The sequence below is a fragment of the Balaenoptera physalus genome (assembly GCF_965194825.1).
Source record: "Balaenoptera physalus genome assembly, chromosome: X".
Classification (NCBI taxonomy): domain Eukaryota; kingdom Metazoa; phylum Chordata; class Mammalia; order Artiodactyla; family Balaenopteridae; genus Balaenoptera; species Balaenoptera physalus.
Genome location: NC_138903.1, coordinates 37,082,532 through 37,097,698, shown reverse-complemented (window position 1 = coordinate 37,097,698; position 15,167 = coordinate 37,082,532). Strand labels below are relative to the sequence as shown.

The 15,167-nt window shown below is 36.9% G+C and overlaps 1 long non-coding RNA gene and 2 pseudogenes across 3 annotated transcripts in view; all 3 read left to right on the top strand.

Annotated features, from left to right (window-relative positions):
- Positions 1-15,167, top strand: part of LOC309652649 — a 183,150-nt gene that overhangs the window by 24,448 nt on the left and 143,535 nt on the right. The window lies entirely within an intron of this gene.
- On the top strand, positions 298-1,185 carry LOC309652571 (small ribosomal subunit protein eS1 pseudogene; annotated as a pseudogene). The gene has a single exon. The product of its transcript is annotated as a small ribosomal subunit protein eS1 pseudogene (transcript).
- Positions 9,624-15,167, top strand: part of LOC309652595 (tRNA wybutosine-synthesizing protein 3 homolog) — a 28,635-nt pseudogene continuing 23,091 nt past the window's right edge. Inside the window, exon 1 of the transcript XR_014268755.1 lies at positions 9,624-15,167. This exon is cut by the window's right edge and continues 22,520 nt beyond it. The product of XR_014268755.1 is annotated as a tRNA wybutosine-synthesizing protein 3 homolog (transcript).

Below are 15,167 nucleotides of genomic sequence, written 5' to 3'. Positions count from 1 at the left end.
ACATAGCACAGGGAGATCAGCTTGGTGCTTTGTTACCAGCTAGAAGGGTGGGATAGGGAGGGTGGGAGGGAGGGAGATGCAAGAGGGAAGAGATATGGGGATATATGTATATCTATAACTGATTCATTTTGCTATAAAGCAGAAACTAACACACCATTGGAAAGCAATTATAGTCCAATAAAAATGTTAAAAAAAATGTCAGGCAAAGTCTTAGTGTTCTTATATGTATATATATATATATATATATATATATATATTTAAGGATGGGTCTCAAATAGGCCAGGAAGACACTCATGAATGTCAGGAAGAGAGTCAGACAAGTCAGAGAGAATCTCAAATAGGAAGGGAAGGATCAAAAACATGTCTGGATGGAGAAATCAGAAAGAGTCTCAAAACCAAGGAAGGGCTCTGAGCAGCACCTTGACAGTTGGCAGGAACAAGCACCTAATGAAAGGCAGCAAAAAGGGAGCCAAGAAGAAAGTGGTTGATCCAATTTCTAAGAAAGACTGGTATGACGTGAAAGCACCAGCTGTGTTCAATATAAGAAATGTTGGAAAAACACTAGTCATGAGAACTCAAGGAACCAAATGATATCATGTTTTTGAAATGAGCCTTGCTGATCTGCAGAATGATGCAGTTGCATTTAGAATACTCAAGCTAATTACTGAGGATGTTCAGGGCAAAACTGCCTGACTAACTTCAATAGCATGGAGTTTACCTGGGACAAAATGTGCTCCATGGTCAAAAAATGGCAGCCCATGATTGACGCTCATGTCAGTGTCAAGACTACTGAACGTTATTTGCTTTGTCTATTTTATTAAAAAATGTAAGAATTAGATTTGGAAGAGGTCTTATACTTAGCACCAACAGGTCTGCCAAATCCAGAGGAAGATGATGGAAATCATGACCCTAGAGGTGTAGACAAATGACTTGAAAGAAGTGGTCAATAAATTGATTCCAGACAGCATTGGAAAAGACATAGAAGAGGTTTGCCAATGTATTTATCCACTCCATGATGTCTTTGTTAGAGAAGTAAGGATGCTAAAGAAGCCCATGTTTGAATTGGGAAAACTCATGGGGCTTAATTGTGACGGTAGTAGTTCTGGAAAATCTACTGGGGATGAGACAGGTACTAAAGTTGAACAAGCTGATGGATATGAGCCACCAGTCCAAGAATCTGTTTAAAATTCAGACTTTTAGTCGTGACAAATAAAAAGTCTTATTTGTGACCAAAAAGAAGAAAGGAGGAAGGATCTCAAACATGTCAAAAAGTGTCTCAGTCTGACAGGAAGACTCTTAAATAGTAAGGAGGAGTCTCAAACACCTCAGAAAATGTCTCAAGCAAGTCAGAGTGGAGTGTGTTGTTTAATTTCCTCTTATTTATGAGTTTTCCAAATTTCTTTCACTTATTGATTTCTAATATCATTCTGTCATGATTAGAGAACATACTTCCTATTATTTCAATCCTTTTATTTACTTATTAAATTTTTTTATTGGGGTATAGTTGCTTTATAATGTTAACTTCTGCTGTACAGTGAAGTGAATCAGCTATATGTATACATATATCCCTTCTTTTTCGGATTTCTGTCCCATTTAGGTCACCACAGAGCATTAAGTAGAGTTCCCTATGCTATACAGCAGGTTCTCATTAGTTATTTATTTTATACATATTAGGGTATATATGTCAATCTTAATCTTGCAGCTCATCCCATCCCCCCCTTCGCCCCTTGGTGTCCATACTTTTGTTCTCTACGTCTGTGTCTCTATTTTTGCCTTGCAAACAGGTTCATCTGTACCATTTTTCTAGATTCCACATATATGCCTTACCATATGATATTTGTTTTTCTCTTTCTTTGAGGTTTATTTTCTGGCCTAACATATGGTCTTATTTGGAGAATGTTTCTGTGCACTTGAGAAGAATTTATATTCTGCTGTTATTGAGTGAAGGGTTCTATGGGTGTCTGTTTAGTTGGTTTATAATGCTGCTCAAGTGTCTTATTTCCTTGTTGATCATTTGCCAGTTAGGCCTTCTACCTAATTGTTCTATCCATTATTGACTGGGGGCTATTGAAGTTTCCATTATTGTTGACTTGTCCATTTCTCCCTTAAAGTTTGTCAGTTTTTACTTCATGTATTTTGGGTTGTTAGGTGCATATATGTTTATACTTGTTTTATCTTCCAGATGTATTAACCCTTTTATCATTATAAAATATACTTTTTAATCTCTAGTAACATTTTTTTTTGTTTTAAAGTCTATTTTATTTGATATTAGTATAGCCACTCCAACTTTCTTGTGGTTGCTGTTTGCACCATATATCTTTTTCCATCCTTTTACTTTCAATCTATTTGTATCTTTGAATCTAAATTGTGACAGCATATAGTTGGATCTTGTATTTTAATCCAGTCTAACAGTCTCTGCTTTTTTTTTAGTTCACTTTTTTTTAACATCTTTATTGGAGTATAATTGCTTTACAATGGTGTGTTAGTTTCTACTTTATAGCAAAGTGAATCAGTTATACATATACATATGTTCCCATATCTCTTCCCTCTTGCATCTCCCTCCCTCCCACCCTCCCTATCCTACCCCTCTAGGTGGTCACAAAGCACCGAGCTGATCTCCCTGTGCTATGCGGTTGCTTCCCACTAGCTATCTGTTTTACGTTTGGTAGTGTATATATGTCCATGCCACTCTCTCACTTTGTCACAGCTTACCCTTCCCCCTCCCCATATCCTCAAGTCCATTCTCTAGTAGGTCTGTGTCTTTATTCCCGTCTTGCCACTAGGTTCTTCATGACCTTTTTTTTCCCCTTAGATTCCATATATATGTGTTAGCATACTGTATTTGTTTTTCTCTTTCTGACTTACTTCACTCTGTAGGACAGACTCTAACTCCATCCACCTCACTACAAATAACTCAATTTCGTTTCCTTTTATGGCTGAGTAATATTCCATTGTATATATGTGCCACATCTTCTTTATCCATTCATCTGATGATGGACACTTAGGTTGCTTCCATGTCCTGGCTATTGTAAATAGAGCTGCAATGAATATTTTGGTACATGACTCTTTTTGAATTATGGTTTTCTCAGGGTATATGCCCAGTAGTGGGATTGCTGGGTCGTATGGTAGTTCTATTTTTAGTTTTTTAAGGAACCTCCATACTGTTCTCCATAGTGGCTGTATCAATTTACATTCCCGCCAACAGTGCAAGAGTGTTCCCCTTTCTCCACACCCTCTCCAGCATTTATTGTTTGTAGATTTTTTGATGATGGCCATTCTGACCGGTGTGAGATGATATCTTAGCGTAGTTTTGATTTGCATTTCTCTAATGATTAATGATGTTGAGCATCCTTTCACGTGTTTGTTGGCAATCAGTATATCTTCTTTGGAGAAATGTCTATTTAGGTCTTCTGCCCATTTTTGGATTGGGTTGTTTGTGTTTTTGATATTGAGCTGCATGAGCTGCTTGTAAATTTTGGAGATTAATCCTTTGTCAGTTGCTTCATTTGCAAATATTTTCTCCCATTCTGAGGGTTGTGTTTTCGTCTTGTTTATGGTTTCCTTTGCTGTGCAAAAGCTTTCAGGTTTCATTAGGTCCCATTTGTTTATTTTTGTTTTTATTTCCATTTCTCTAGGAGCTGGGTCAAAAAGGATCTTGCTGTGATTTATGTCATAGAGTGTTCTGCCTATGTTTTCCTCTAAGAGTTTGATAGTGTCTGGCCTTACATTTAGGTCTTTAATCCATTTTGAGTTTATTTTTGTGTTTGGTGTTAGGGAGTGTTCTAATTTCATACTTTTACATGTACCTGTCCAGTTTTCCCAGCACCACTTATTGAAGAGGCTGACTTTTCTCCATTGTATATTCTTGCCTCCTTTATCAAAGATAAGGTGACCATATGTGCATGGGTTTATCTCTGGGCTTTCTATCCTGTTCCATTGATCTATATTTCTGTTTTTGTGCCAGTACCATACTGTCTTGATTACTGTAGCTTTGTAGTATAGTCTGAAGTCAGGGAGCCTGATTCCTCCAACTCCATTTTTCGTTCTCAAGATTGCTTTGGCTATTCGGGGTATTTTGTGTTTCCATACAAATTGTGAAATTTCTTGTTCTAGTTCTGTGGAAAATGCCAGTGGTAGTTTGATAGGGATTGCATTGAATCTGTAGATTGCTTTGGGTAGTAGAGTCATTTTCACAATGTTGATTCTTCCAATCCAAGAACATGGTATATCTCTCCATCTGTATCATCTTTAATTTCTTTCATCAGTGTCTTATAATTTTCTGCATACAGGTCTTTTGTCTCCTTAGGTAGGTTTATTCCTAGATATTTTATTCTTTTTGTTGCAGTGGTAAATGGGAGTATTTTCTTAATTTCACTTTCAGATTTTTCATCATTAGTGTATAGGAACGCAAGAGATTTCTGTGCATTAGGTTTGTATCCTGCTACTTTACCCAATTCATTGATTAGCTCTAGTAGTTTTCTGGTAGCATCTTTAGGATTCTCTATGTATAGTATCATGTCATCTGCAAACAGTGACAGCTTTACCTCTTTTCCCATTTGGATTCCTTTTATTTCTTTTTCTTCTCTGATTGCTGTGGCTAAAACTTCCAAAACTATGTTGAATAATAGTGGTGAGAGTGGGCAACCTTGTCTTGTTCCTGATCTTAGTGGAAATGGTTTCAATTTTTCACCATTGAGGATGATGTTGGCTGTGGGTTTGTCATATATGGCCTTTATTGTGTTGAGGAAAGTTCCCTCTATGCCTACTTTCTGCAGGGCTTTTATCATAAATGGGTGTTGAATTTTGTCAAAAGCTTTCTCTGCATCTATTGAGATGATCATATGGTTTTTCTCCTTCAATTTGTTAATATGGTGTATCACGTTGATTGATTTGCATATATTGAAGAATCCTTGCATTCCTGGAATAAACCCCACTTGATCATGGTGTATGATCCTTTTAATACGCTGTTGGATTCTGTTTGCTAGTATTTTGTTGAGGATTTTTGCATCTATGTTCATCAGTGATATTGGCCTGTAGTTTTCTTTCTTTGTGACATCTTTGCCTGGTTTTGGTATCAGGGTGATGGTGGCCTCATAGAATGAGTTGGGGAGTGTTCCTCTCTCTGCAATATTTTCGAAGAGTTTGAGAAGGATAGGTGTTAGCTCTTCTCTAAATGTTTGATAGAATTCGCCTGTGAAGCCATGTGGTCCTGGGCTTTTGTTTGTTGGAAGATTTTTAATCAGAGTTACAATTTCAGTGCTGGTGATTGGTCTGTTCATATTTTCTATTTCTTCCTGGTTCAGTCTCGGCAGGTTGTGCATTTCTACGAATTTGTCCATTTCTTCCAGGTTGTCCATTTTATTGGCATAGAGTTGCTTGTAGTAATCTCTCATGATCGTTTGTATTTCTGCAGTGTCAGTTGTTACTTCTTTTTCATTTCTAATTCTGTTGATTTGAGTTTTCTCCCTTTTTTTCTTGATGAGTCTGGCTAATGGTTTATCAATTTTGTTTATCTTCTCAAAGAACCAGCTTTTAGTTTTATTGATCTTTGCTATCGTTTCCTTCATTTTTTTCTCATTTATTTCTGATCTGATCTTTATAATTTCTTTCCTTCTGCTAACTTCGGCGTTTTTTTTTTCTTCTTTCTCTAATTGCTTTAGGTGCAAGGTTAGGTTGTTCATTTCAGATGTTTCCTGTTTCTTAAGGTAGGATTGTATTGCTATAAATTTCCCTCTTAGAAATGCTTTTGCTGCATCCCATAGGTTTTGGGTCATCCTGTCTCCATTGTCATTTGTTTCTAGGTATTTTTTGATTTCCCCTTTGATTTCTTCAGTTATCACTTGGTTATTAAGTAGTGTATTGTTTAGCCTCCATGTGTTTGTATTTTTTACAGATCTTTTCCTGTAATTGATATCTAGTCTCATAGCGTTGTGGTCAGAAAAGATACTTGATACGATTTCAGTTTTCTAAAATTTACCAAGGTTTGATTTGTGACCCAAGATATGATCTATCCTGGAGAATGTTCCATGAGCACTTGAGAGAAATGTGTATTCTGTTGTTTTTGGGTGGAATGTCCTAGAAATATCAATTAAGTCCATCTTGTTTAATGTATCATTTAAAGCTTGTGTTTCCTTATTTATTTTCATTTTGGATGATCTGTCCATTGGTGAAAGTGGGGTGTTAAAGTCCCCTAGTATGATTGTGTTACTGTCGATTTCCCCTTTTATGGCTGTTAGTACTTGCCTTATGTATTGAGGTGCTCCTATGTTGGGTGCATAAATATTTACAATTGTTATACCTTCCTCTTGGATCGATCCCTTGATCATTATGTAGTGTCCTTCTTTGTTTCTTGTAATAGTCTTTATTTTAAAGGCTGTTTTGTCTGATATGAGAATTGCTACTCCAGCTTTCTTTTGATTTCCATTTGCATGGAATATCTTTTTCCATCCCCTCACTTTCAGTCTGTATGTGTCCCTAGGTCTGAAGTGGGTCTCTTGTAGACAGCAAATATACAGGTCTTGTTTTTGTATCCATTCAGCCAGTCTATCTTTTGGTTGGAGCATTTAATCCATTTACATTTAAGGTAATTATCGATATGTATGTTCCTATTCCCATTTTCTTAAATGTTTTGGGTTTGTTATTGTAGGTGTTTTCCTTCTCTTGTGTTTGTTGCCTAGAGAAGTTCTTTTAGCATTTGTTGTAAAGCTGGTTTGGTGGTGCTGAACTCTCTCAGCTTTTGCTTGTCTGTAAAGGTTTTAATTTCTCCATCAAATCTGAATGAGATCCTTGCTGGGTAGATTAGTCTTGGTTGTAGGTTTTTCTCCTTCATGACTTTAAGTATGTCCTGCCACTCCCTTCTGGCTTGCAGAGTTTCTGCTGAAAGATCAGCTGTTAACCTTATGGGGATTCCCTTGTGTGTTATTTGTTGTTTTTCCCTTGTTGCTTTTAATATGTTTTCTTTATATTTAATTTTTGATAGTTTGATTAATACGTGTCTTGGCGTGTTTCTCCTTGGATTTATCCTGTATTGGACTCTCTGTGTTTCCAGGGCTTGATTAACTATTTCCTTTCCCATATTAGGGAAGTTTTCAACTATAATCTCTTCAAATATTTTCTCAGTCCCTTTCTTTTTCTCTTCTTCTTCTGGGACCCCTATAATTCGAATGTTGGTGTGTTTAATGTTGTCCCAGAGGTCTCTGAGACTGTCCTCAGTTCTTTTCATTCTTTTTTCTTTATTCTGCTCTGCAGTAGTTATTTCCACTATTTTATCTTTCAGGTCACGTATCCGTTCTTCTGCCTCAGTTATTCTGGTATTGATCCCATCTAAAGTGTTTTTACTTTCATTTATTGTGTTGTTCATCGTTGCTAGTTTCCTCTTTAGTTCTTCTAGGTCCTTGTTAAATGTTTCTTGCATTTTGTCTATTCTATTTCCAAGATTTTGGATCATCTTTACTGTCATTATTCTGAATTCTTTTTCAGGTAGACTGCCTATTTCCTCTTCATTTGTTAGGTCTGGTGGGTTTTCACCTTGCTCCTTCATCTGCTGTGTGTTTTTCTGTCGTCTCATTTTGCTTATCTTACTGTGTTTGGGGTCTGCTTTTCGCAGGCTGCAGGTTCGTAGTTCCTGTTGTTTTTGGTGTCTGTCCCCAGTGGCTAAGGTTGGTTCAGTGGGTTTTGTAGGCTTCCTGGTGGAGGGGACTAGTGCCTGTGTTCTGGTGGATGAGGCTGGATCTTGTCTTTCTGGTGGGCAGGTCCACGTCTGGTGGTGTGTTTTGGGGTGTCTGTGGCCTTATTATGATTTTAGGCAGCCTCTGTGCTAATGGATGGGGCTGTGTTCCTGTCTTGCTAGTTGTTTGGCATAGGGTGTCCAGCACTGTAGCTTGCTGGTTGTTGAGTGAAGCTGGGTCTTGGTGTTGAGATGGAGATCTCTGGGAGATTTTTGCCGTTTGGTGTTATGTGGAGCTGGGAGGTCTCTTGTTGACCAGTGTCCTGAAGTTGCCTCTCCCACCTCAGAGGCACAGCCGTGACGCCTGGCTGGAGCACCAAGAGCCTTTCATCCACACGGCCAAGTACGTGGGGAGTTTCTTGCCTTTTGGGAGATCTGAGGTCTTCTGCTAGCGTTCAGTGGGTGTTCTATAGGAGCAGTTCCACGTGTAGATGTATTTCTGATGTATCTGTGGGGAGGAGGGTGATCTCTGCGTCTCACTCTTCTGCCATCTTCTCCTCTCCTCTGCTCTTTTATTGGATTGTTTAATCCATGCACATTTAATGTTTTTATTGATATAGTTAGAATTATGGCTACCATTTTATATTTTGTTTTCTGTATCTCTTTTCTTCCTCTATTCCTTGTTTACTCTATTTTGCATTAAGTGAATATTTTCTAATGTAAATCTTAGTTAATTTAATGATTTTTTTCACTATATTTTTTGAATTATTTCCTTAGTTGCTCTAGGGCTTACCCTGTACATCTTAACTTACCAAAATTTACTTCAGATTTATACTAATTCCGGTGAGATACAGAAATGTTATTCCTATGTAGCTCTATTCCATTCCCCCTTTTTGTGCTGTTATTATTATATATATTACAGCTTATATATGTTACAAACCCAACAATACATTGTTGTAATTATTACTTTATATAATTTTATGTCTTTTAAAGAAGCAGAGAGAAGAAAGGAGAGCAAGCATGTATTTATGGCATTATATCTTGCCATTATATTATTATAACCATAATATGTGGTGATATTAATCTTCTTATTTATCATTTCTAATTCTCTTCATTTATTCCTATGGATTTTTGTTACTATGTGATGTCATTTCCTTTGTCCAGTACAGGTCAGCCACCACCCATTTCCTTTGTGCTATTATTGGCAAATATATTACATTTCTATATGTTATAGGCCCACTAATACAATTATATACATATTGTTTTAATAATTGCTTTAAAAATAAGTTAAGAGAAGAAATATGCATTTATACTGTCTTCTATAATTATATAATTACCTTTACTGGTACTGTTTTTTCTTGTGGATTCAAATGGCTGGGGTAACTTGCTTTCAACCTGAAGAACTTTCTTTAGTATTTCTTGTAAGGTGGGTGTGCTAGCAATACATTTTCTCAGTTTTTGTTTATCTGGTAATGTCTTTATTTCATCTTCATTTCTGAAAGACAGCTTTGCTAGATATAGGATTCTTGGTAGACTTTTCTTTGAGCACTTTGAATATGTTATCGCACTGCCTTTTGGCTTTTGTTATTTTGCTGAGAAGTCAAATGTTAATCTTATTGGGGTTCCCTTGTAAGTGACTAGGCGTTTTTTTCTTGCTGCTTTCAGGATTTTCTTCTTGTCTTCGGCTTTCCGCATTTTTTACTGTGATATGTCTGTTTGTGGTTCTCTGAATTTATCCTACACGGAATTTGCTGAGCTTCCTGGATGCATAGGCTTTTCATCAAATTTAGGAATTTTTCAGACATTGTTTTGAATATTTTTTTCTGCTCTTTCCTCTCCTACTGGCGTTCCCATTACATTGATGTTGGTGTGCTTAATGGTGGATGATATTTCTGAAACTCTGTTCATTTTTCTTCATTCTATTTTCTCTGTTCTTCAGATTACATAATCTCCATTGATCTGTCTTTAAGTTCATTAATTCTTTCTCTTCCCACTTTAAAGCTACTTTTGAGCCCCTCCAGTGAATTTTTCATTTCAGTTATTGAATTTTCTAATATATGCATTCAATGCTACACATTTCCTTCTAAGCACTGCTTTTACTGCATCCCACAAATTTTGATAAGTTGTGTTTTTGTTTTCATTTAGTTCAAAATATTTAAAAATTTCTCTTGAGATTTCTTCTTTGTTCCAAGTGTTATTTAGAAGGATGTTGCTTAATCTCCACATATTTTATGATTTTCCAGTTATCTTTCTGTTATTGATTTCTAGTTTAACTCCATTGTTCTTTGAGAGCAGACGATGTATAATTTCTATTCTTTTAAATTTGTTAAGGTGTGTTTTTGGCCCAGAATTTGGTTTGTCTTGGTAAATGTTCCATGTGAGCTTAAGAACGTATATTCTGCTGATGTTAGATGAATAGTCTGTAGATGTCAGTATATGCAGTTGATTAATAGTATTGTTGAATTCAACTACTGATATAATTTACTGATTTTCTGCCACCTGAATCTGTCCATTTCTGACAGAGTTGAAGTCTCCAACTATGATAGTGGACTCATCTACTTCTCTTTGCAATTTTATTAGTTTTGGCCTTACATAGTTTGCCACTCTGTTATTAGGCACATACACATTTGGGATTGTTATGTCTTTTTGGAGAATTGACCCCTTTATCATTGTGTAATACCCTTCTTTATCCTTGATAATGTTCATTGCTTTGAAGTTTGCTCTGTCTGAAATTAAAATAATGATTCCTGCTTTCTTTTGATTAGTGTTAGTATGGTATATTTTCTTCCATCCATTTACTTTTAATCTATATGTGTCTTTATAGTTAAAGTGGGTTTCATGTAGACAACATATAGTTGGGTCTTGGTTTTTGATCCACTCTGACATTCTTTGTCTTTTAATTGGTGCATTTAGACCATTGACATTCAAAGTGATTATTGATATAGTTGGATTAACATCTACCATATTCATTACTATTTTCTATTTGTGGCTCTTTGTTCCTATTTTTGTCTTCCACTTTTTTCTTCCCTTTTTGGTTTTAATTGAGCATTTTTTATAATTTCATTTTCTTTCCTTTCACAACATATCAGTCACAATTCTTTTTAAACTTTTTTAGTGGTTGCCCTGGAGTTTGCAATATACAATTATAGTTAAACCAAGTCCACTTTCAAATAGCACTATACCACTTCATGGGTAGTGTGAGGTTATAGTAACAAAATAATCCTAATTCCTTCCTCCCATCCCTTGTATCATTGCTGTCATTCATTTCACTAATATCTAAGCATACATAAGCATTTATCTATATATATGATATATACATTAAGCATATATAATCAAATACATTGGTATTATTTTGAACAAACTGTTGTCTGTTAGATCAATTAAGTATAAGAAAAAGAAAAGTTTTAATTTTACCTTCACTTATTCCTTCTTTGATATTTTTCCTTACTTTATGTAGATTGAGTTTCTGCCCTATATTATTTTCCTTCTCTCAAAAGAACATCCTTTAACATTTCTTGCAAGGCAGGTCTACGGGCAACAAATTCTCTCAATTTTTGTTTGTCTGAGAAAGTCTATTTCTCCTTTACCTTTGAAGGTTAATTTTGCAGGGTACAGAATTCTAGGTTGATGTTTTTTTCCTCTCAACACTTTAAATGTTTCATTTCATTCTCTTCTTGTTTGCATGGTTTCTGAGGAGTAGTCAGATGTAATTCTTATCTTTGCTCCTCTATAGGTAAGGTGTTGTGGGTTTTTGTTGTTTTTGTTTTTTTTTAACCTCTGACTTCTTTCAGGTTTTTTCTTTATCTTTGATTTTCTGTAGTTTGAAAATGATATGCCTAAGTGTAGTTTTATTGTAATTTATACTGCTTTGCGTTCCCTGAGCTTCCTGTATCTGTGGTTTGGTGTTTGACATTGATTTGGGGGAAATTCTCAGTCATTATTGTTTGAAATATTTCTTCTATTCCTTTTTCTCTTTCTTCTCCTTATGGTATTCTCATTATGCCTATGTTATACTTTTATTTAGTTGTCCCACAGACCTTGGATATTCTTTTCTTTCTTTTTCTTTTTTTTTTTTTTTGGACTTTGTTCTTTTTGCTTTCAGTTTTTGAGGATTCTATTGATGTATCCTCTAGCTCAGAGATTCTTTACTCAGCCATGTCCAGTATACTAATAAGCCCATTAAAGGCATTCTTCATTTCTGTTACAGTGTTTTAAATCTCTAGAATTTCTTTATGGCTCTTTCTTAGGATTCTTATCTCTCTGCTTACATTGCCCATCTGTTTTTACATGCTGTCTACTTTATCTATTAGGGCACTTAGTATTTTAATCATAGTTGTTTTAAATTCCTGGTCTGATAATTCCAACATTCCTTCCATGTCTGGTTCTGAGGCTTACTCTCACTTCAAAGTGTGTTTTTTGCCTTCTGGTATGCCTTGTAATTTTTTCTTAATAGCCAGACATGGTGTACTGGGTAAAAGAAACTGCTGTAAACAGGCCTTAGTATTGTGGTGGTGAGGTGTTGGGGGAAGGGAAGCATTGTACTGTCCTGTGATTAGATCTCAGTCTTTTAGTGACACTGTGCCTCTGGACTGTGAACTTCATAAGAGTTTCTGTTTTTTCTTCTCCCATAGTTGGGGCAGGATGGCTAGAATGGGCTGTAGTTTGTTATTTCCCTTCCCCCTAGGTCAGCTAGGCTCTGATAATACCACAGCAGGTTAGGCTCTGGTTAACTAGTTTCTCATGAGGGCAGACCTTGTTAAGAAGAACAGAGTGTAGTAGTGTATTTCAAAATGCTTCCTTTCCTCTCCCCCTCCCCACAAGTATGAGGGGATTTTTCTCCGATATTAACTGTGGGAAATTGGTTGAGTTCTGGAGGTAAATCTCACAATATCGTGGAGGCCCCCTTAATTGGGTCCCCATGGAGTTTTTAGCTTTCAGAGTTGCACAGTGAGCCTCCAGCAATTTGTCAATTATAGTTCAGGTTTTTCCACCCTTGCAGTGGTTCCTATGGTTGTTTCCACTTGTGAGTCTCTGTTCAAGTAAGCTGTGACTCCCTGTGTTCACTTGTCTATCTCTTCAATCTTTGGGGCAGTGATTTGCTCTATGTTCTCCCCTCTTACAGATCCAAGAAGAGCTGTTGCTTTTTCAGTCTGTTCAGCTTTTCACTTGCTTTTAGGACAGAGTGGCAACTTCCAAACTTCTTACATGTAGAACCAGAAACCGAAAGTCTCAGTTATTGTATTTCCAACTCCAGAATTTGCATTTTGGTTTTTTTTTAAATATATAACTTCTATCTCTTTATTGCTATTCCCCACTTGATAAGACATGGTTATTCTCTTAGTTGATTAGGGCTGCTATAACAAAAATACCACAGACTGGGTGGCTTAAACAACAAACATTTATTTCTCACAGTTCTGGAGACTGGGAAGTCCAAGATCAAGGTGGTGGCATATTTGGTAAGGGCCTGCTTCCTGGTTCATAGACAGCTATGTTTTCATTGTTTCCTCACAAGGCAGAAGGGGCAAGGGATCTCTCTGGGGTCTCTCTCTCTTTTTTTTTAAACATCTTTATTGGAGTATAATTGCTTTACAGTCGTGTGTTAGTTTCTGCTTTATAACTGGGGTCTCTTTTATAAGGACAGTAATCCCACTCTTAAGGGCTCCACCCTCATGATCTAATTATCTCCCAAAGGCTCTGCCTCCAAATACCGTAACATCGGGGATTAGATTTCAACATATGATTTTTGAGGGGAATCAAACATTCAGTCTATCACAGTCATCATACCTTCCTTTCCTTCTTTAAGCAAGATTTCCTTTAGTTCTTTGAATATATTTATAATGGCTACTTTGATGTCTTGGTTCTATTAAATCTGACATCTGATTGCTCTCACAGGCAGTTTCTGTTGCCTGATTTTTTCCCTGTGTATGAATCATACGTTCCTGTTTATTTTCATGTCTTGTAATTTTTGTTGAAAACTGGACATTTTATATAATGTGTTATAGCAACTCTGGGCACTGATTACCTTGCCCTGGGGCTAGTTATTGTTGTTTGTTTGTTTATTTGCTTAGTGACTGGCTGGATTATTTTAGTGAAGTCGATTTCCCCTTCAGTGTTAAACCTCTGATATTGCTCCTCAGAGGGCAAAGTCTTGGGCATGAGCAGTCAGCCTGGGATGAAAGTGGTTTTAGCAGGGCTCTCTTGACTCTCTTTCCCTGATCACACCCAGCTGTTAAACTCCACTAATTGCTGGCTGATTGCTCTATTGCTTTCAACAATGCCCTGGGGCATAAATTGCCCCACAGAATGAACTCTTTAAATTCAGACTACTTTGGAGGGGTAGTGTTTGAGGGTTTTTCTGACCCTAGGAGGGCTATTCTAGCTGTCACATTCCCTGGTTCTCCCTATAAACTAGCTGGCCTGTGATTTAGTTTATATCGCTAATGAAACAATCAGTCTCCTCCTAATTGCTTTCCATCTTTCCTCCATTGTTTTTGATAGTATCCTTAGGCTTGAAGTTCCTACATTATGTTTCAAATAAAGTTCCTTTGGAAAGAGCTCCAGAGCACTGTTTTATGCCCTGCCTCTCCCTTTGGGCAAAATTTCTAAGCTGTGGCTCATAGCTGGGGCAGGAACAGTGGCAGCTTCTTTCTAAGTGATACACCTGCTTTAGGAGCTGGGCACTGAGGAGGGGGTGGTAGCCTCTGGCCTTCTCAGTTTGCCTCTTCCTTCATGAAACCTTTGCCCCATGAACAAGCTGGGAAAAGAGTGATCAATGCCCCAGTATTCTCAGTGTACTGCACCTGAAGTAGATCTTCCACCCAAGGAGTGGGGACTGTGTGGAAGACAGGAGCCCATGACTGCTCAACCATGCTCACCTGGAACTTAGCCTCTGCAACAGGTACCTAGAGGGTGGAATGATAAATACTGAAGTTCTGCCCCTCCTGGGAAAATTCACAAATATGTGGAAATTAAACAACACACTCTTGAACAACCAGTGAGCCAAAGAAGAAATCAAAAGGGAAATTTAAAAAAATCTTGAAACAAACAAAAATGAAAGCACAACATGCCAAATCTCATGGGATGCAACAAAAGAAATTCTAAGTGGGAAGTTTATAAAGACCTACATTAAGAAAAAAGAAAGATCTCACATAAACAACCCAATTTTACACCTCAACTAGAAGAAGAAGAGCAAGCTAGCCCAAAGTTAGCAGAAGGAAGGAAAAAACAAAGACCAGAAAAGGAACAAGTGAAATAGAGACCAGAAAAAAAAATAGAAAAGATCAACAAAACTAAGAGCTGTTTTTAAAAATTAATTAATTAATTAATTAATTTTTGGGCTGCTTTGGGTCTTTGTTACTGCGCGCGGGCTTTCTCTAGTTGTGGAGAGCAGGGGCTACTCTTCATTGTGGTATGCATGCTTCTCATTGCGGTGGCTTCTCTTGTTGTGAAGCATGGGCTCTAAGCACCCGGCCTTCAGTAGTTGTGGCTCGTGGGCTCTAGA